General features: G+C 38.4%; 1 long non-coding RNA gene across 5 annotated transcripts in view; it reads left to right on the top strand.

Annotated features, from left to right (window-relative positions):
- The window catches only part of LOC110396787, a 39701-nt gene extending 18753 nt beyond the window's left edge, over positions 1-20948 (top strand). For 2 of the 5 annotated variants that reach the window (XR_002437261.1, XR_002437265.1), the window contains 3 exons: positions 3621-3778; positions 9200-9302; positions 10534-11586. This is a non-coding gene — a long non-coding RNA (uncharacterized LOC110396787). Of the gene's footprint in view, positions 1-3620; positions 3779-9199; positions 9303-10198; positions 11587-19655; positions 19796-20494; positions 20571-20868 lie in introns of those variants that run through there. The other 3 variants (XR_002437264.1, XR_002437262.1, XR_002437263.1) reach the window with 3 other exon arrangements.

Raw genomic sequence — 23135 nt, 5'->3', positions numbered from 1 at the left:
GTTACTTTGAAGAGGAGATCCAACTATATTTTATTTTGGTTATATTCTATATGAAATGTGTGGAGTTATTGGAACCAGATATATTAACTTTGTGCCAGGCTGGTGTACACCAGTTAAAAATGTGTCCCCTCACATATGGAATCAAAAACATGGGTTTTCTCAGACAAAGATACCACCCAGCTCCACTGATTCTTGGTATCCTAGCCCCCGGTACATTACCATAGATAACAGATATGAAAACACAGAGTCCCAGTGCTATTTTCAGTGACTCATCCATTTCAGAGATCTTAGAGTTAACTTTTGTCTGAAACAAAATATTTGTCATATGTTAGTAGAATGGGCCAAAAGCCACCTTACTGTGGAATAAATCAGAAATAACTATAAAGATTTAAAATATTGTTCAATACATGCAAGTGTGGGACATGTTTATCTCCAAAAGTGGTTGTGGGTATAAACAGTATGTCATGAACCATTGTATCCTGTCTGAATTATGATAATGTACAGAAATCTCAATAGTATCATATGTCATTGACACGAGTTTTCATAGGTAATCGTTTCTGCAAATCTTCATTTGTAGAAAATCTTGGGAGTAGTTGTCTTTGTTCAAAGTTTAAAAAAAAAAGTCTACATAGATAATAAACTCTAAGAGAAAAAGCCTCAAAACAGAAGTGTGACATTTCCAGTTATCTTCAGAGGGGGGCTTGTTCTACAGCACATTTCAGGTGACAAAACACAAATATGATGCACTGTGACAAATGAAAAGAAAGAATAGATCATCTGCTGCTGGGAATAAAAGACTATAGTAATGTGATTATGGTAATGGTCAACAAGTCATAGTCTTGTACTTTTGTTCACTGTAATTAACTTCTTGGAATGGCACAGTTGCTTTCTATGTGCTCATCAGATGGCCCTGCTTTTGTATCTGCAGTCTGTTATTTCTTCTGCTGGGACTGCAAGCCTCCAAATGCATTACTAAATGAATTCATTGCTGCAACAAAGATTCAGTAGTAGAATAGAGATTGATATCTTTTGTTGTCAGACATTCAATACCATATAGCAATCCAATTACTTAAGCTGTTTCTATCGGTCTTATTACGGCTCACTATTGAGGCATGCTTTAAAGCTGGATAATTCTGTCTTGCAAGAATGTAGTGGAACAGATTAGAGCTTTAATGAGAGGGCTTTCTGTGGGCGAGGGCATTTCCATTGTACGTATTAGGATCGAGGAATCATACCTCAGCAAAGGCCTGGAGTCATTGTCCCAAAGACTGATCAAAGGAAAGCCTGAAATCTGTACGATTGCTTGAAGAAATCTTATGGATTATAAAATAAATACTGGTGAGGTTTCTGTCCTTTACTGCCTATCTGATGAGTATCTGTAATACACTGGAAAAAGGAAGTCACTGATTGGAATTCAGATTGTGGGATGGATATCTCAATTTGTATTTGAACTTTTCTTCTGCTGTGCTATAGGTCAAGTTTTGTGCTCAGCTGTAGCATTTCAGGAATGCTGGCAGCATAAGTTGAATGTAAATCTTATCCATCCTGGGTAGTTGTATACAGAATACCTGGAGAGGAGGGTTTCTAGTGCACAAAAACACAGCAGGAAAAAGGCTCTGGTAACTGCACGCAGAAGAGAAAAGATTGGGCTAGCAAATCACCCTTCCTAGATCTGCATCCTCACTCATGCTCTCAATAGGACAAGGTGGGTGTAGGTTGGGTCCCAAAGACAGCAGAAAGCTGGAATCTAAGACCTCAAAACTATGGCTGAAATGTAGAAGTAAAAAATAATAATTTTTCTGTGAGGAAAATAAATCAACAATATCAATATTAACAAATATAATTACTTCACTGTTTTTGTTTGCACTTTTATGAGTGCGTGGGGGAAGTGTGAATGTGTGTATGTGTAAAAACACTCATACCAGGGATTATTCTGGGAAATACAAGCAGGAGAGATTTGAGAGATGCCAGACTATGTTTGCATGCCTAGCAAGACAATTTGGCTCTTTCTCAAATGTATAATTTCTGATGGATTTTTAGGACATGACAGTCCAGCTTTCTCTTAGGTATTAGCAAAAACATCTGCACTTAGAGTCAACACAGCGTGAAAAGAAGCAGCCAAGATGTTGCTGAGGATTAAATAAATTGGAAGTGTAGATTAGAGTGTTTTTGTATGGAATACGTGTGGTTTGGTGTCATTCATGAAAGTAAGTGATTTGTAAACTTGCCTGAAATTCCACCTCGCTATTCCTAAGTATTTGAGGGTGCCTTTTATTTTGTATGCTTTATTTTCTTTGTTTCTTCACATAGCTTCTGAAGCTGTTTCCTGATTTCTGCAGGTCAACAGTGATTTCCAACAATTTAAGGATATGGTGTATTTTTCTTAGATTCAAAGAAATGCATATGATTTGTGTTCTTACTATAAACCTGTTTTTCTGTTTCTTACACTTGCCTTACGCTATCAACAACTGAATAGTTATTCAGCAAGCATGCAGTATTACAATGTGCACATACTGAATCACTGCAATATTTTCAAAGTATGGTTTAAAGAATAGTAATTATGAATATATTTTTTATAAAGGAAATTGTATTAGAATTAGGATAAGGGTGTAGGTGTGTGAACTTCAATATGAGGCATAACTGAAAGTTTATCTATGTGTGTTGATGTGTTTCTGAAATAATTTATACTTCTGTACGTAGACCACAAATACTGATTTTCTTCAGCAATAAAGGTTTGGCACTGTTCTGGACAGAAGCTAGATTTTATTTTCTGTCTGGAGAAGAGAAGGCTCTGGGGAGACCTCACTGTGGCCTTTCCAGTACTTGAAGAGAGCATATAAACAGGAGGGGAAACGATTGTTTACATGGGTGGATAGTGATAGGACAAGGGGGAATGGTTTTAAACTGAGACAGGGGAAGTTTAGGTTAGATATCGGGAGGAAGTTTCTCTCGCAGAGGGTGGTGACGCACTGGAACAGGTTGCCCAAGGAGGCTGTGGATGCCCCATCCCTGGAGGCTTTCAAGGCCAGGCTAGATGCGGCTCTGGGCAGCCTGGTCTAGTGGTTGGCGACCCTGCACTCAGCAGAGGGGTTGAAGCTAGATGATCACGATGGTCCTTTTCAACCCAGGCCATTTTATGATTCTATTCGTAGCTTCTATTACCAGATGTGTATTGAGGTTAATGTTTCATGAAGCAAAAGACAGCATCTGCTCATTCCACCAATAGCTGCTGCTAAAATACTTGAGTCAGAGCTAAGGTGATTTTTGTGCTGAATTATCCTTTTATTTCTCACTCGGGAGTGGAAGGGGCAATTAAAGATTTAGTGTAGCTTGACCTTTATTCTTTTCATTGCTGACTTGTAACGAACGATGTCTACAGTAACAGCTTTCTTGTCATGTATTTACTCTATTGAGTAAATGTGGAGTTTGGGCTTGGGATTTTCCAAGGGAAGCTTTTAATGTGTGTTTTCACTTATTTTGTCTCAATACATTGAAACCTGCAGGCCAGATACTCAGCTGGTGTAAATCAGCTTAATTCCATTGACGTCAGTGGAGTGGTGCCAGTGGCAGATCTGACCCACTTCTTTAATCTGATTGCTTGTCCATCTCATTTATTTCAGATTACATCAGAGTGAGCAGAGCCTTACCTCATTCACCATCACCTTGATATAGGTACAACCTTGCAAGTTTTGGCAGAAGACCGTCATCACTGAGAAAGATGTAAAAAAGCAGGAGTAGAATCCAGGCCTTCACCATGTGGAAAATGTGTGGAGCCAAGGTATCTGACAAATCCTGCTTTACTTGATATGGGTGTATGTATGATACATCAAATTCCATCTCTTTCTTCATAAATCGTGTTAGAGGTAGTTTCCCACAAAACGTTATTACAGTGTTTTGTATGGTCCAAATATCCATTAACTAATTACTATGGTTCATCCACTATTCAGCATGCTCTGTACCATGGCAGTCTTTAGAAACCTAAATATCTTCATTTCCAGGGCTGCTTTTGTACCCAGCTTAGACATTTCCAAGGGAGTTTATGATTGCCATCACACCTTGAATTTGCCACTGTCAACTTGTTCTTCAGTTTCTCATTTCTTTACCGTCATATGCCCTTTTGTCTATTCCCTGCCATTACCCTCTCAAGTCGCATCTAGATAGTTAGACTGTACATTAGCTTCATAACACAAACTATTCTTCTAATAAATCTCTGCATCTACTTTGAGTGTGCATGATGAGGATAGCCTCATATTTGCGTCTCTGAATTGCCTATATGCTCAGCCTGAAACACCATAAATCTCCTGTGTTTTTGCATGGGCAAGCCATGTTTTAAACGCCAGCTTACAGAAATGAAGAGTCGGTGGTGATGCAGAGAAACATGTGCTGGAGGAGGAGTCTGGCCTCTGGAATCTTTGCTACCATGGTTGTATTGTCTCTGATACCCAGTCCAGCTCTTCAGACACATTAGTAGCTCTTTTCTGTGTTAGTCTGCAACATGAGAGGTACCCAGTCCAACTGAAAAGGATTTTGTAAATGTAGAATTAAGTATTTTCTTTCTTCTAAGCATAATTTTCTGTACTTTGGCAATGTATCTAATGCAGAAAAGCACTGACATTCTTATCTTAAATCCTTTCCTCTTATATATAGTATTTTCAGTCTTCTTACACACTTGAGTGATTCTTCCTGTAACTAGTGGTATTCCCCAGGGGTCAGTGCTGGATGTGATCTTGTTCAATATCTTCATCAGCAATCAGGATGAAGGGATAGAGTGCACTCTCAGCAAGTTTGCTGTTGATACAAAGTTGGGAGGAGTGGCTGACACACCGGAAATTTCTGCTGCCATTCAACAAGATCTGACATGCTGGAGAGTATGGCAGAGAGGGACTTTATGATGTTCAGCAAGGGCAAGCGTAGAGTCCTACACCTGGGGAGGAAAAAAGACATGCATCAGTACAGGTTAGGGGCTGACCTGATGGAAAGGAGCTCTTTGGAGAAGGACCTGGGTGTTCTGGTGGACAACAGGTTGCCCATGAGCCTGCAGTGTGCTGTTGTGGCTGAGAAGGTCAGTGGTATCCTGGGGTGCGTCAAGAAGAGCGTGGCCGACAGGTCGAGGGAGGTGATCCTCCTCCTCTACTCTGCCCTGGGGAGGTCATGTCTGGAGTACTGTATCCAGTTCTGGGCTCCCCTGTTCAGGAGAGACAGGAATCTCCTAAAGTCCAGTGGGTAGCCACAGAGATAAGGGACCTGGGGCATCTCCCATATAAGGAACTGGGGACTGTTTAGCCTGGAGAAGAGAAGGCTGATAATGTTTATAAATGTCCAGTAGGTGGGATTCAAATTGATGGGGGCTGATCTTTTCAGTTTTATGCAGCAATAAAACAAGGGGCAATGGGCAGAAACTGGAACACTGGAAATTCCATACAAACAGGAGGAAGAACTTTTTGTCTGTCAGTGACTAAACACAGGAACAGGCAGACCAGAGGAGTTGCAGAGTCTCCTTTTCTGGAGATATTCAAGATCCGTCTGGATGCCTTCCTGTGCAATCTGCTGTAGCAGGGAGGTTGGGGAGAATGGACATATCAGTACAGGATAGAAGAAATCTGTTCTTCCTGTTAGCCTGACCTGGTGTTTGAACTGACTCTTGGCTTTTCTTATTTTCAAATAATAATCTTATTGAAATATTCTACTAGCTTCCACGGACACTTTCCCAAGTCTGTAAGCTATCGCATACTTAGGCTGTCTGAGTTTTCTGTAATTGCAGATATTGCTTGTCCTTGAGAATTTACACTAAGATCTGTATTTCTTTTCTGTTCTGTAAACTTGAAGGAATATGTTTTTACCGTAACAGATACTTTCTCTTCATAATGCTACACAATACATTTCTTTATCTTCCTCAATTCTTAGTTTATATTTCATCACTAAAGAGGAGAGTTTTCTTGTTTGTTGCCTGTTTTCTGTAATTGTTGCAAATATTGTCAGGGCAGAACTAATATTCCTCTTTCTGGGTTCCCACTGTCTTGCATATTGGTGTCTTGCATATTGGTGTCCAGCCTAAGCAATCCATATTCTGAGCAGTCAGCTGATCCTCTGCAGCACTATCTACTGTCCTACAACTTTTTCGGAGTTAGCCATGAAGTGACTGTTGACTCTGTACAGGGCTTTCTCTAGTACTTCCCCTCAAGAGTTTGTAAATGCCAAAATGATGTGAGCCATTGCAGTTCTGGTATCTTTTTTTCAAATGCCAGATGTTGTCTTGGCTTCTCTTATTCAAAAGCTATGTCTTGTTTTTGTGGAGCCCACAAAAAATGTCTCTCTTCCTGCTTGCTGTCTCTATGCCTGTCAGAACAGTCATAGCACCTGAAGTTTCAGTTTGGATGGAGTGGCTTCCTTTTCTTGTCACATTCTAATTATTCATGATCTTTTAACACCATTTCTCTTTTCTTTTTCCCCGACACTATTACACCAGCTTGATCCTCTCATACCATATTTTCAGCTATCAATTAATAAAAGAATATTTCAGTCCTTTTTTATCTACTCTTTTGGTGTAGTACTCCTGTACATTCGCTAGTATACCTTCTGTGCCTGAATTAACTAAACTATATAATCTACAGCCTCAGAATCAGCTGTTACCTGAAAGGAGGTTACTTTGCTGTTGGCTAGAAAGAAAATCTACTGTCTTAACATTCTTCATCTTTACTCAGTCATTCAGAAGGGCTTTGACGTCGGTGGGATTTCTAAATTCTTCTTTCTTCCAGACAAGATATTGTCTTTATTTACTTTATGCCTAATAAGGTATGGTTCTCAAAACTGCTCCAAATAAAGGGGTCTGACAATCTGCATTTCCAGCAGCCTGCATCTCTTAATGGTGGAGTGTGATTTGCCAATGAGAGTGTGACTGATATGTATCAGAGCTTCTTTAAGGTACAGTTTCCATGGGCCTTAAATCTGCCATTTAGGTAATTTCCCTCTGGGATTTACTATACTCAATACAGGGTACAGTCACTGTGCTCCTTTTTGCTTTGATCTTTAGAAACAAGAGTGGTTTACTGCTGCCCAAACCTGAAAAACCCAGAGCAGAATCTCAGATCTTGTCCAGAAAAATGGAGCAGATTACTCCACTTCTGGGAGCAAGTAGAAAAGCAGACTCAGAAGGTTATAGTTCTGGGCTTTATCCATTTCACTGACATTTTAATTCTTAAATGTTTGTTTTCGTAGGATCCTGTGCTTATTTTATTCATTTTTGTGTGTGCTTTCATAAACAGAAAGCAGAAAAATCATGATCCAAAGTTGAGACAACACTGAGTTCAAGAGGTACAGAAGAAACATAGTGAAGATGCAAATATATCTGCATCTTGTCAAAAGTTACTCTTTCATTTACCAAGGAAACATAAATTAATTAATGGATTTTAGGTCAGACGGAAACTCAAGACTATCTAATATGGCCATATGTATTTTGCATGCCATAGACATCCACTCAGTTATCTCTGAAAAACTATTTCCTGCCAGATAATGGGCCAGATCATACCTCTGCTAACTTTAACTACTTCAGTTTCAAAGCAATAGTACACTCCAATGATGTAGTCTGATTTGGCTGTCGTAAGTTTACTGTATAAAGATGTAATGATTCTGAAGTCCATGTAACCTGAATAAGTGGTTTATGTATGTACTCCATTTATAATCCCCTAGTTCAAGTGAAGGAATGGAAAGAGGTACAGGAAAATCAATGTTTAACTTGTCAGTTAGCAAGTCACAAGGAAGTGGATACCTTTAACGCCTAGGATGGTTGCAGTAGGAATGCGTGTAGTTAAATACTTTTAGGGGGAGGGGATATTTAAAAAATCCTTAGTAAAAGTCATTTTGAGCTTTGTTACCATTGTGTTTTTTCAGTTTAGGAAGCTATTCTAAATGTATTTGAACATGGTTTTTTTTGTAGAAGACTGGCAATCCAGACCCTGAAAGCATAAATGCATACTGAAATCTCTCTTTCTGTTGGGCAACATGTCACTGTGTGCATAAAGACCTTTTCTGAATAGAGATTTTCTTAAACTGGATATAAATATTGTATGCTTCAACTATTTTAAGGGACTTCTATTTTCTGGCATCTTGCTGTTTTTGAAGGGAAAAGAAGAAAAGCATATCCACTTTCACATCCTTTTGGGCTTAAAAGTATATTCCTTCATTTTCTCACATGCTTTTAGTTTTCAAGATCTGTTTTCTTTTTTTAAAGAAGGAAATCAACTGGAAATCTATAGAAGCTGTGTGTACAATAAATGGAATATTTACTTCACTCCCTAGTTCAAAATCTCAGGTCTTTGTTGTACTGAAAAAAATTGTAAATATCTTCCTCCTTCTGAGGGAGGAGTGTCTCAGGTATTTTCTTATTGATCAGTACTGTAATATGTTGATCTCTGTCTATGAGGCACGTCATTTTATTTTGTCTAGAGTAGCTGAAAGTTCTTTATGCATTGAATTTTCTCAGTAGTGCTATAAAATAACATATCTCCGTGAATGAAGCCAGCCTGTTAATGTATGGATTTTTTGCCTGAAGTGATTTTTGCTAAAATCAATAGCTCATTAGAAAGAAAAAAGTCCAATTCCCACAGCTCGTATCCATGTAAATAACAGATTGACTTCAGCAGCAGCGCCTAACTGGTTTTAGAGTGTGTTATATATTCAAATGCCCTGATTGCTGTTCCATTTTTACTTGGTCTTTAAACCTGCTATTTTAACAACATTATTCATCCATTCATTCTTGAGAGGAATGCTGTATTGGCAGAATGGTTAAATAGTTACTAAACATAAGGTCTGCTGGTGAATCCTTTTAAAAACACGTCTACATCCCCAGCAAGAATCTCACTTTCAGCAAAGAATGCAAGTGTAAACCTTTTTCAAAATCACAGTCTAGAACTCCTTTGTGTGTATTGTAATTCCTCAAAAGAAGGATCCAGATAACTTGGAGGAACCTTTCCATCGCAAGTGTGCAAAGCGTTGCTGTCTTTAATTGACTGAATTGATCTGACTTTTAAAAGACTCCACAGCTTGGCATTAGTATTCTGTTTATCTCATATGCAATGAATCTGTCCTTCTTCCCTGTGTACAAGTACATGATAGCTGTTAAATTACAAAGACAGGCCTTGCTGGATCATTAAGTATTGTGCTTCAAGGTGCGTTTGGATTAATGTTGTTTTTTTCTGCTCAGCTTTCAGGTTGCTGCACTACCTGCTCAGGCTTGAGCAGGCTTGGAAACCACGTTAGAAGTTTTTCAGAATGTTCTCTCAGGAAGATTTTTCTTGCATCTAGAGGTAATCATTTAAAGTTGTTGTTTTTTTCCTAAAATTCAGTGACAGGATATAGGGTGCTCCTCAGGATGCTGAAGTCAGCCACCTTCACAACTCATCCATATGATGCGCATCAGTTTTAAGGAGTTTCTTCTTTTTTCTTCCCATTTAGCATGATTTTAACAGGTGTCTCAGAATGCTTCTGAATGCGTCACTATTAATGTATGTGATGTGGTTAGAAAAAGAAAAGGCAAGGGTTGGGGAAAGGAAGGTACCTGGAAGATGAACTGGTTCCAAAGGACACCCTCTAGCAAAGGTGGCGAGAGTAGAATTAAGTAAATTTAACTTCAGTGTGAGAGAAAACAAATCTTGAGTGTCAGCTGGGTCTCATGTAGTTTAATAAATTACTGGAAGATGAGGAGAATGAAGCACACCCCCTCCAGGTTCCCAGATCTGAGGGAATCCTGATCTCTGTAAGAAACTTTTCAATCTCAAATGAAAAATGCGGTCACTAGTACAACCAAGCACTTAAAAGTAACTGTGTACGTGTTCCCTAGGCCTTTGAGGCTAAGGGAAGAACTGATAGTCCACCCAAGGAGTTAAGATCAGAAATTACATTGTTCATTTTGTGGAAAAAATAAGGAGCTGTTCCAAGTACAGCAGGAGCCTAGTTTCCTATGGAAACATATCCTGTGTTTCTCATCCACCTTCATGAGACCCCAGGATTCTTCCCAGATTCCTCAGTTACAAGGAGGGCACAAGAGAGCTTCTGCTACCTCTGCTATGAACACACACATACAGATTTGAAGGCTGAAAATAAGCTGATTTGTATTGATTGGACAAATAACCATTGATTCCACACTTCGAAGGAGATTTTTGTCAGCTTGAGGCACTAATTTAGATCTCTTTCCTTTGTGCAGAGACTGATTTTCACAAGACCTGTAGAAACTTAATTATCTCCTGGTTTTCTGCTTCTCCCCTGAGAGCTTGCATTGAAAAGTGCCAGTGGGTTTGAAAGTTATTAAAGGGAGACAGATGAACAGGCAGACGGCATGACTGCATAAGCCTCATTTCCTTAGGAAATCAAGTGGAAATATTTGTATAGTTTATATACAACACAATATGGTTTGTGTCTGTCTATTACATTGAATGTTGTTGTTGAGCTTATATGTTCCATTGTTGTGTTTCATCCAATCCCAAGTTTCCAAAAATATTTCTTTGGAGCTTTTGCAACTTCTTTTCATGTATCTCATAGGAACCTGGGACATGAAGGAGGATCCTGGGTCATTATGTCCACACTCCTGCTGAGGTACATGAACTGTAAAAGTTGAAAGAGGAAAGTACTGTATAATAAACTTCTGGTTGGTACAGTGGGAAAGCTAATGAGACAAATGAAACCTTCAGTGTGGCCTTTACAAGGCGGGAAGTCACAGCATGGGGCAGTCCCCTTGCAAATTCTGGATCATTAGCTTATCTTCTGCAGCAGCAAAGATGCTAGAGATTTCAGAGGATGAATGAATTTTCCCCTTTACAATGAAGGTGTACGAAGTATTCACATTTTCTATAGAGAATCCTGGGGAGAAGATCGCTGATTTTTTCATATGTAAAAGGAGTTTTCAAATGTTAAATGTGTTTACACAGAGGAAACTCTTTGGCCCAGGGAGAGGAGAGAGATCCCATGGCATTTAAATGTACTCGCATAACATCTTGATACATATGAGACATGTTTGGCATTCTTTAAGATTTTCCTGAAGAAAACAAGAACCCAGAAATCCTTACATGAAACAAGACAGCAGATGAAAACTGATGGCAGTTTCTTATTATATACAGGGCACAAGGAAACAATAGTATAAGATTATTTCTGAAGTAACTTCATAATGCTAGAAAGAGAATCAGAAAATATAATGTTAAAGACTACAAATGACTGTGTCTCAGGATATGTGTCGCTTGCCTTAAGACCTTTGTGCTCTGACTGCTAGTATTAAATGTATTTCCTTAATGTATGCAGATACTTGTAGGTTGTTAAGGACACTTCTAGAATATTTATATTCCAAAATGTCTAGACTGCTTCAAATCTCAGTGATGAAATGACCTCTACATAGTTATAAAAGATTCAGCTGCTTTGAAAAAGTTACAATCTGATGGAAGAAATAGAACAATAACATACTTGGCAATTTCTAGAAAACAAACAAAAAAGAAAACAGCTTTGAAAATATCACCTTTTTGATACTTAAAATAGATGCACTCAAAATAGGAAAATCCTCTCAGAATAGTTTCAAATCATTTTGCTTCTTGAAAGGAGAGCTGATAAGTGCTTAAAGCATAGAGGTTTAAAATGTTTTCTGTGGTCTAGCTTTAACGTGAGCTGAGAAGACCATTGACTGATTTCCGTGCTGTCTTTGGCTTGATTTGACTATGTTGCACACTTATCCTTCTACACCTTTCCATCAGAGTTTCTATCAGTAAGATAGGGAGTAGTTTCGGCAAAATGATGCTGAGAGTAACTTTAAGAATTTGAACAGGCTCTTTGAAATCTGAAGTTCATTGGGTTGTAGAGTGCTCCACAACTGAACTCTGAGAATGTGTGGGACTTGACAGTAGTAATCTGACTGCCCTTGTGTTGTGTGCATACATCCAAAACTGAAATGTGCAGTGGGCTGTGTGGGCAGTTCAGAAATCATTATAATAAAGATGGAGGTTGCAGTTTTATTTCAGAAGAGCATATTTGCTACAAAAAAATCTGCACGCTTTAGTAGAATTAGGCAATTTTGAAAAGTAATTCCAGGATCTATATCATTAAACTTTGGACCTTTATATGTGTTTAACTTCAGATCCTGACTGAATGAAAACCTATTTCTGGAAAGTTGTAGAAATCATTGTTTTAAGGTGTCTGCAACAAGCCTGGACTTCTAAATACTGTGTTAACGCTTTCAGTATGTTAACATTTAATGAAGAGGTTTTCTTCATTTATAGCACATTTTCTGCCCAACAGACTTTATCAAAGTTTTTCATTAAAACTCTGAAGACTGCTACATCTGACAGTGTTGCTAACCTTGTTCAGTCAGGTCCAGCCTTTAGAAAACAGTCCTCTAACTACAACTGTAGTGGGGAAAAGTTATTAAAAGTCTTTTGCCCAGTGGAAAGATCCAAGATACTTTCCAGTGCCAGGTCATCCTTCATCACTCTCAGTTGCGATGGCTTTAGGCAGGTGTGACTCATTTGTATGACTCTGGCTCATGCAGCTTTGGGAAACCAATGCACCAGCTGGCTTTGGGCTTAGCACTCAGCTCTAAACATCACCAGGACTCATTTCTAAGCCAATTTTATCCTTTTCTCATCTTATCTTACATCTAATCTTAAATTGCAGATATTATAACATGGTCAGTATTCAATGATTGATGATTCCAGTCTCTCACTGCTTCTCTTTGTCCGGCTCCTAGTGGCTAAGTCTTTTACCCCAGGTGCCTATGCAGTACCAGGGCTTTGTCATCTTAGCTGAGAGGGCATGTTGAAAATTTTTCCTCATCTTTTCTTTGGGTAAATACACTATTTCCCATACTCCTGACAGGCAAGGCTCAACATTATTTTTGAATAAAATCTCTATAAAATATCACTGGCCTGGTCCTTTTTACCTCATTCACCTCACTGTTGAATTTAGTTGACTTGGGTGGAACTAAAAAAAAAATAAACAAAAAAAATGAAGCCAGTTAGTCAAAACCTGTTTTCAGTTACCATTATGTAATCTACACTGACTCTACTGAAGTTACTAGAGGGAAAAAACAGAATAAACAGATATTTACTTCTGTAATGAGTGTAAAAGACCTTAACGTCCTTTCTATCAGTATGTATTACAATGCCATATAAAAGCAAATTTCCCACCATTGGCCTTAGAAGGAACTGAGTCCCTGAGGGGCACCCATGGTTCCGTAAACTGTCAGACCTATAGCTGGAATTCTTGTTTTCCTACCAAATGGCTTTCTCTATAGGGACTGTATTGTTTTCTTGAGGGAAATACCTAGGTAAAGAAGGAGCTGATAAAAAAAGTTGTTCATATAGATAATGCTTGGAGAGGGCAGAATTCCAATTGAAGTGTTGTCATCTGTTTGAAATAGAAATGATTTTCATGAGCAAGGGAGTATCTTTTTTAATCCTTGTACTATATAAGCACAGTAATTGACAGCCCTTGCACCAAACTAGTTTTTAATACAGGTTGAGCTAAAAAGTATACTTGTTTGAAGTTCATTATTGTATTTACAATACTGCTTTCCCATGCTTATTATAGGGTCATTTGGGAAAAAGCTTTAACTCCAAAAAAATGAACGCATTGCTATTCCAGGAGTTAGATTGTCACGTAATAAATATATTTCTGATAATAAAAATTGGTGTCATTTTCCTTGCAGAGACTTATTTGGAAGAAAGTTAATAAAAACTGTATGGAAAAACTAACATCACAGGTTATTTTTTGTGTGCTTTTTTTTTTTTGAAATTCCTACGGGGAAGTTTGCTGAATGCAAAATGTATCAAGAGAAAGCAAACATTTTGTCTTCCTTAAAGCCCAAAGGTGAGATTCTCTTTGTAATGCTACTGTTAGGGAAGGTATCTCTCACGGACCTTTTGAATATCTGCTAAGAACAAAGACCTAGCTGGGCCTGCTGATGGGAAAGTCATAACACGGCTTTTTTTCCTGATCACGTTCTATTCTTTGCATGTGTGACAGATGTCAGTGAAGTTGAAAAGTGTCCATTTCCCAGCAGGATGCTGGCTGTTACCCAAAGTGCTTGGGCAGTTTATAGAGGCCCTAGAATCTCCTGATCCTGAGTGAAGGATTTGTAGAGAAAGCATCCTGCAGAGTAGAGGCCTGCTGCCTTTGAACAGAGGGCAGCTAGCAGCTCTACAAGCCTCAGCAAGAGATGCCACTGTACCATCAGGAAACTTTGATTTATTATCTGAGAAATTCACCATCCATCTGCATGAAGAGGTCACAGAAGCAACTTCCCTAATGTGAATCTGAGACCCCTATTATTTCCCACTTATTACTACAAGCATGAAAAATTGTTCCAATTGAGAAAGTTGAGCTTTCAGGACTCGTTGCCATGGCTGAATTTATATGAATATTTAGGAGCGATGCTTATCGTGTTGTTTTTTTTTTAAACCTATAAACTCCAACAATTTTCACAGGTTTTTGCTAATTAATGCCACCATTGTGGAAATGGAAGTAGTTCTGCAAACAAGCTGCGACAAATGGGATTTTTATTGCCAGTGGAAAAGTCTAGGGAATAATTAGCGGGTCTGCAGAGATCTCTTGATTACAGACATCTGCATTGGTAATGTCCAGACTTAAAGATTGCTGAGGGAAATGTTTAGGGATTTTCACCTTAGGGCACATTTATGTTGTCAGCTACACCCTTCAAACTGCAGTCGGACAAATGTGGGAAAATATTTTGTGAAATGTTAGACCAATGAACCTGATGTTGACTAATCTGGACTTGGGAAACTGGCTTTGCATTCCAAAGTACTGTCCAGAAGCCAACTCTTGCATATGTAGCATTTTGATATCTCATTAAACTTGATTTCACAGAGATATTTCTCAGTGCTGCATTTGAGTTGCAGTGTGTTGCCTAAGTTGCTTTTTCAGTTGTCACTGCTTTGTTGAATAGGATATAGAGGAAACAAGAAGACTGGTTATTAAAAACCCACATGACTCCTCTAAAATGAAGCACTGAAAAAACAATTCATGTCAACACAGGATTTATTAGTGCAGGTTGAAGAGTAACTTGATTTGGGATTTTCCTACTCTTGCCAAAGTGATTCACAATATAAATCATGAATCTACTTATAGAAGCAGTCAAGGTTTTGTCTTTTTAAACAGAAGGCTTTTAAAATTGCTAATATGATATTAATTTTATGCCTTCAAAGCAGATTTTTCAGCTGAGAGGTTTTTAAAATAAATAATTATATTTATTTCTATAGTACTGGTTTCTGCTGTATTAAATGCCATGTAAATCTCAAACAAAAGCTCATTCCTTCTCCTGAGGAGCCTTCCGGGGCAAGATTTAATTTCTTTTACCAATTGCATCTGGATATGGAATTTAAAATATATCAAATATATAGCGTCTTTGATTGTGAAGTACACATGGCACAATGCATCTCTTTCTTGCTTAGAATCTCTCTGTGACAGGATCTTCTCTCCCCAAGCCTTGCATCAGAAAATATCCTTAAATGTATATTTAAACCCAACTTTTTCCAGGAAAGCCATTAAGCAAATGATTAATTTTAAGATACGTTTCAGTCCCAGTGGCATCATTTATCCTACTCGCTGGTCGGGCAGTCACTTACAACAAAATTAAGTACTGACCAGACCCAATTCTGTATCCAAGCTGCCCTACAAGATGTCATGAGAATATGGAGTAATTATTCTGGCTTCTAAGACTCCATGTACACGCAGCATATGTAGAGCTGCTCCCTGTAACACACTAATGTATGAGTCAGCAATCAATCACCAGCATTGTGCTATTGGCTCCTGAAGTCCTGAATCTATGGAGTAGGGCATGTTCTTGTTCAAAGTCAACTGGCACCATGAGGATTTGAACTATCAATTGTGCCCATGAATGCATCATGCACATTCCCTTGTAGCTCAAAGTAGATGCGTAGGGGATTTTCTACTCTTCAGAGTAGAACATTTCATCAGATATTTCCAAAGTTCTCTCTTCATTTTGCTTTTCTAGCTTCTCTGTAATGAGTGGAACAAATGGTTAGTAGAGGAGAATTCAGAGTTGCTATAGATATTTTTGTTCTCAAGTACCTAGAACGCATATGACAAAGATGTGTGTTTATAAGCACTGAGTACCAGAACCAATGATTTTCTACTGTCTGACATAGAAAATTTACATATGAAATAACGTCAGAAGGAGTCTTTAGTAGCCTTATTCGGACTCCTTATGAAGTCTTTCCAGAAGTCCTCAATGGCATCTGTGATCACGTGTATATTGTCATTGCCCTGGGTGGGCGGGAGATGCCCAGAGAAATTGTTTTGGAGTGGTGTTTTCTGGTCAGGCTGCAGTAAATGCTGATTTTGTGAAATATGGACTTTTTGGGGGGTGTGGGTAAAGGGACATTATAACTTAGAATGTCCTGCAGACAGATCTTTCATTTATTAGAGTGATTTTTTTTTTTTTAAAGGCATGGAGTATTTACATGTACAATCCAGATGAATTTGGGCTCAAATTTGGTGCATTTTTCAGCTTAATTTAAGGAAATGTTTTACAGTGGTTAAGGTATGATCATGTGGCACGTTTATCTGCGGTTCAGAAATATGATATGAATTCTTGTAAATAAGGTATTCAAATATAAATGTGTTTGACTGTTTTCTAATGAGCCTTGTTCACAGGCCCTGCAGGGTTAATTAGGTTCCTAGATCTTATCTTTACTCTATTACACAAAAGGCAAAAACCTCTACAGGAACTGAATCTACTCAGAAAGAGCAAATAAACTAGCTCTAAATGATCACAAACTGACCAAGCTTTTCTGCTTCAGCTCCCTGTATGCCTTCAGGCAAACAGGGATTTAAAAGCACTGAGATTACAGGACCATAAAAATACACATTTACATTTACATGTGGTCACATGCAAAATTTAAGATTTAGAGAAAGTCACAAAGGGAATGTTTAACATAAGTAGTCAGGCACAAGCTGAATTAATGACACAGCAGCCCCAGCAGAAACACAAGAAAAACATGTAAACCTTCATCTATTATTAGTTGCTGTAGCCCACACTCCAGAGCGCGGGGACGCGTGGTCGTTAAAGTTTGTTCTTTTCCTCGAGATCTTTTAGCTGCCATGTGAATGGGAGTTGGGCAAATGCTGAAGTGTTTGTAGTGAGTTTGCATGAGAGAGTTTTGCTTTGAATTTTGTTTCCTAGTTTGATCCTTAAATCACTAGTAATGTGAAAAAAGCAGCCAGAACCCTCTTCCAAGCCCTGATTCTGCAGGAGGGCTCTCCAAGCAGCACCCTGCTCACGTTGTGAGGGGCTAGTAGAGGGCTGCAAATGGCTCCCAGGATGTGCACTGCCTCCCTCTTGCACTGATGTGAAGAATTTGCATTTCTGCTGCCACTGACTGACAGGTAGACATTTAGCACCAAGGCTTGCACATCTGCAACAGGCAATACCTTCCCTTAAAAGTTGCACATCATCCTGTAATGCAAACATTCTTTTACTGAAAAGCTTCAGGAATAGGCTGTTTTTTTCCCTCATTTTGTTATCAGTATCTCTGTATCTTTTATCTCCTTCCCCCCCCCCCCCCCCCCAACATCTTTGCTCCCTTGCTTTAGGAGGGAACAGGTAATTTTTTCACAGGAGTGTCCTTTCAGAAAATCTACACCAGAATGGTTCAGTTTAAGGAAATCTGAGTTCTACTTGTGTAATTATGAATCTGCTCGTGTGCGCACACATAAACACAGAAAGAGAGTGCAGGAGTTCTCTGGGGAAAAGTGATGAAGTCTGTTGGTCTTGTGAAAAGTACGTTGAATTATAATATAGCAAATTATAGAATGAGGATTTCTGAAGCAGGACATTATTCAGCAATTAATTTCAAATGACAGATGAGTTTCAGAAGCTAGTTGTCCCTTTGCAAATCTTTATCCTGCCAAAATATATTTATTTAGTTCCTTTGTACACTACAAATTACCATCTTAGGCAGGGTCAGCTCCTCAGCTGGTCTAGCTCAGCATAGTGATGGAGATCAATAGTGGTGCCACTTTATATCAGCCCTCTTTTTAGATGCTAATTGTTTAACCTTGCAAAGTGGAAAGTATAGCGTTATATGTATCACAGTGGAAGGAAAGTCTAGCTATCAAGAGGGATTTTAACCCATTAGTCATTTAATAAACAAAGGGGAAAAAAAAGGTCATGCCCTTATGTATGCACTTATTTTTTTTGCAACTAATTAGACTAATTGAAGTCTGTGGCATTACAGATGTGCTGAAAGCTAAGCATATGAAGAAGTCCTTACAGGACAGGGACATGGACTGTTAGACTGGGAAAAGAAGAAAAATCCGATGGTCTTGGTTTTTTGTCTCTCACTGGAGTTTTCTCCTAGGAGATGTTATGATTTACTGTCATTACATACTACGTAAACAGTCACTGGTTCCATGAAGTGGGAGGTCCTGTTAATCTTCTTCTGAGTAGCTATTCAGCATTGTTTGTGACCTTAGCTGGAAACATACATTCTTACTGTAAGGGAATGATTGAGAAGCTGTATGCCCCATAGCCTCCGGTTATGGTTCTGACCCTATAAGATGTGTAGGTGGGGTTTCCCTATTAACAGTCAACCAGTAAAGTCAGAGGAAATCTGAGATGATTTCCCTGCTTCCTGCTGTTGTTTCCTCTGTAGTGGATGCTCCTTACTTATCCAGATCAGCAATTGCCTGGCCCTAGGACCCATGAAAATGCTTTGAAGGGGTACTTTATTTTTGAGATTTAGGTACTAACTGAATGGCAGGTGTTTCAAAAAATATTAAAAATGGAGGATGAAACCTCACTTTCTTCCCAGCTCCCTTCTAAGTCCTTTACAAAACTGCATGTTTACTTCATCTCTTTCCGGCAAAAACTTTATTACTTAGTTATATAAGGGGTGTCCATGCTTTTTCTTCAAGAAGTGCGAACCAATTCCAGCAAATACTTTGCTTATAGTCTTGTACACACACTAACTGTTAGATCTTCTGGGCCTCCCTTAAAAGGAAAATAAATCTATGGATTAAATGCTCTGTTCCTGAACTGTCCTGCTAGCATACTGAATATTCAGTGAGATGCTATATTCTCTTTCTAGCTGGACATAAGACTTCCGTGGTAGTACTGAACTACTCTACTCCCCTCAATTTATTGAAGACTGGAACTCATCTGACATTTCTAGTACAATTGGAGAAACTCCATGATAGTACATGTTGGGGATGACTTCTTGTTTTTATACGGGAAGTTGAAAGTAACAGATCTGTTGCATAATCCTAATTTGCTTCATAGAGGTGACTTCTACAAGGATTTGTTTCCATATTTTACTCAGTTTTGTGTATTTCCATTATCTTGGAAAAAACTCAGCAGAACATAAATCTTGCATCACATACAAAATCTCTGATTTAAGTTCAGAGAATACTACATGCATTTTCTACTTGATGAAAAGCCTTGTCTTTCCACGTTTGTTCCCTCACCTGGAGTGCCTCCAGCATGGTGGCTTGCATGGAAGGAGATTCTACTGCATTCTCCACTGGAATTAATACATTAATTCTTCTAATTAAATCTACATTAATTCCCACAGATGTCAGTGAGAGATCTGTGGGAGTCCTGCTAGGATATCTGAGAGTAAAGTATTAATTCTCTTTTTTTCCAGGAGTGATTTCTTCAGTGCTGGCATTGTAGTGGAGATTGCGGTAGAATCTCCTTCCATGTAAGTCACCGTGCTGGAGTAAGTTCTCTGGTTGTGTTTCCTGTCATCAGGTGTCACCCCATCCAGATGTCTGCAAGGAGGAGGTAAGAAATATACACCAGTCCTGCTCACTCAGCTGCCAAACATGCACATTTCACTGATTTCTTGAAAACACTTTCCTACAGTGGAAATCTCAGATAACTAACGAGGTATGCCAACAGCTCTCTGATTGTCCATCCGCTGGTCTGATGGCTTAAATATTACCATTTATGTCTCCTTGAAAGCAATGATTTTTCTCCACATATGATTCTCAAAGAAGAGTGTTTTTGATTTTTTTGTGCACCAGGTAAATTGTCAGACAGGTGATATAGATGGGCAGGATGGCAGCATACACATGATTAACAGAAAGAAAAACCTATTATTTGGGTTGATTTTTTGATATGCTTGCTCTTCGCTGATAAATGAAACAAATACATAATTTCAGCAAGGTGACTACACAAGCTGGTGAGAGAGTCCTGTGTGCATCTGCAAGGTGAAAGCATCTTGGTTGTTAGCTAGTGAAATCTGTCCAGGATCAGATACTTTACAATTACTTTCATGACAAATCTTACAGCTCCTTGAGGTTTAATTGCTCCTTCTGCTCTGTTCTGACCATGTATGTTCGTTTATAGATGTTGCTAGAATTTTGAGTTTCTATAGATGAGTTTGATTTAAGTAGGTTGTGTTTTTTCTTCCAACTAAGAGAGAGGAATGTTTGAAATAGATTTAAGAAATAGACAGGCATTCTTAATTTGTTTCTTTAGGGTTTCATTTTCCTGATGCAAGTTACTCATAACTCCCACCAAAGCCAATAAATTAGTAGTTCTTCACGGCAGGAAAAGCACTGAAGTCAATGGGAACTATTTGTATCCTGTTGTGGGGGAACATTCCTCCTGGGAAACTGTGAATCTCCTGTTTACCGTAAGCAATTCATTACTGCACTGACAGTAACAAATAATTCAAGAATATGTAGTAATCCCTATTAATACTTAAGTGTACCTATGCTTTGGTTATCACTTCTTTCTAACACAAAAGTGATTGATGTGAGTTATAATATTATGTTAACATATAGCTTTTTACTAACATTTTGTTTATGGTTTACCCTTTATTTGTTATATTATAGTGCTTCTTGTTTCAGATTCAGTGTTATGAGCAGGCCTGCTGCAGATCTCCTCTCCTCCAAATTTCACCCATTGCTCGTGAGAATTTCAGCTTCTCAATAAATAAATATTTTGGGTCAGGTCTTGAAAACACAGAAGTCCTTATTTGCATGTTATTTTTGGAACATGCCCATGTCTTAGTGGAACTCACATACCACAATAACTGATGGAAGAAATAGAGAAATGTAACTTCGTGCCTTGGCTTTCAGTGTCAGAGGGGAGGGGAGCCGAAGAGATGGGAGAAGGAGTAGATGGATTCAGTGACTGAGCTTTCCCTGCAGAGGAGTAAAAAGGTTTTAGTACTGACAGTTAAGTAGAACAAACGTAGCATCAAATGCATACATCTTCCAAAGAGAGCTAAAAATCATATCAGGCTAAAACAAACTTTAATACCAACACTGGCAGATTGAAACAAGCTGAGCTCTCTCTATCCTATTCATCCTGGCCTTTTTTTTTATTATTTTTTTCTTTTCTGGGAGCAGAGGTTATTTCTCCCTCAACTATCTTCTAGTTCAAGAATGAAGAACTTGTGCCTTTGTGGTTACCTTCACAGGCATCTCTATTCCTAGGCTGTGAGAGTAACTTCGTTGTTATTCTTCTAATTATCAGTCTCTTCCTGTATTGCCTGTGGAACAAAAAAAGAAAGACAGGGTTTTACTGACATTTTAGGCCTGTATTGAACCATCCCTACTGCTCAGATATCTACAGTTTCCACTTTCCAACCATGTACAGGTAGAAGAGATTTCTAGACCGGGACATTTCCTGTCTTCAGACTAGCAAATTATGTGCTACTTTACAAACAGAAGTAGTTTGGGGCCATCTTTAAATACCAGAATTGGAATTGATCTGAAAAAAAAAAAAAAAAAGAGTATAGAAAATCTTTGGGATAAAGTGTTTTAATTTTCATGCCATCAAGAGAGTTATGGCTTTATTAAATATATTCATTTTAACAGGTGATTTTGACAGTGCCAAAGATCTTTTCCACACTCATGTTAGTGAACTACATCTCATATTACAACATTCTTCGTTTTCCTCCAGACCCCTTAACATAAGACAGTAAAGAGTGACTGGTCAAATACTCAGAATAGGTTTCTGGGATTTGGGAAAAATTATGATTGGGAAAAATCACATGTAATGGATGCACAAGCAGAAGGTGTTTCTATAGAAATGTTCGTACTGTGAGCTTATCTGTGAGTAGGTGCCTCTGTGAAGTCCCAGCGGGGAGAGCAATGCAGGTTTGTAGTCACAGATGCTTCAAGGTGGAGAATTTTCTGGCTAATCAGCAGAGCTTCACAGCATTTTAATCAAGGCAGGTAGAAAGATTTGAGTAAAATGAACCCTTGAAAACCTAGTTGTCTATGCAGACATTTCCACTTGATTTTCTTGGCGATTGAATTAAAAAATATGTGTAAAACAGGTTTAGGTCACAGAGTAAGCTTATAGCTTATACAGAGAACCTACAATTATGAAACACCCTGCAAGGCTTTAATCATGTGATTTATACACCATTAATTCTTAAAAAAAATACCAAATGAGAGTCAGCTGTATGATCAAGTCCCTATGCAATATTAACAGCTGGTTATCTTCTTACTGAAGAATATTCATTACCGTTTGTTGCCTCTCTTATTTTCCTAATAGCAAGGGCCTATGTAATTAAATGCTACATTTCATAGTACAGTGAGGTTATTTTGCATATGTTTTGTACAATTATTAATATTTTGCTTTTGCAAGCCTTTCAAATATTTGCTGTACATAACTGGAGTAGTATGAAATCTTGCAGTGCCAGATTTGACACTTTCTGCTTTCACTGTGATATCTTCTATCAAACACTAACCTGCTCATGAGGAGACTGTAGAATATTGATAAGAGCACAGAATCATTAACACAAAGTAGTTTCCCACATCCTGTCACATAGCTGCTCACATAGTTGATGTTCAACTTTGGCAGTGTATCATTAGGGAAGTGGAATTCTGTTTTAATCAAATATTACAAAACAAGAGCCCGATTCTCATCTTCTGCAAATGTCCTGGCATTTGTTAATTTCTGTTCAGCTGCGCTGAGTTTTCACCCTCTGAAAACCTTTGTCTTTGAAGCTTATACATTGAGATAAATACTGTTTCTTAGTACTGAGCTTTCCAGTGGTCGGCTGGAAGGCTGAAGTCCCCTGTCTCCACTTGGATAATAAATTGCAGATGCTGTATGCCTCTCCACCTGATGAGCTGACAATTTGCTGGATAGATAAGCT

The sequence above is a fragment of the Numida meleagris genome, chromosome 3 (genome assembly GCF_002078875.1).
Source record: "Numida meleagris isolate 19003 breed g44 Domestic line chromosome 3, NumMel1.0, whole genome shotgun sequence".
In the NCBI taxonomy this organism is placed as follows: domain Eukaryota; kingdom Metazoa; phylum Chordata; class Aves; order Galliformes; family Numididae; genus Numida; species Numida meleagris.
The sequence above is the reverse complement of the archived record's forward strand: the minus strand, read 5'-3'. Positions and strand labels throughout refer to the sequence as shown.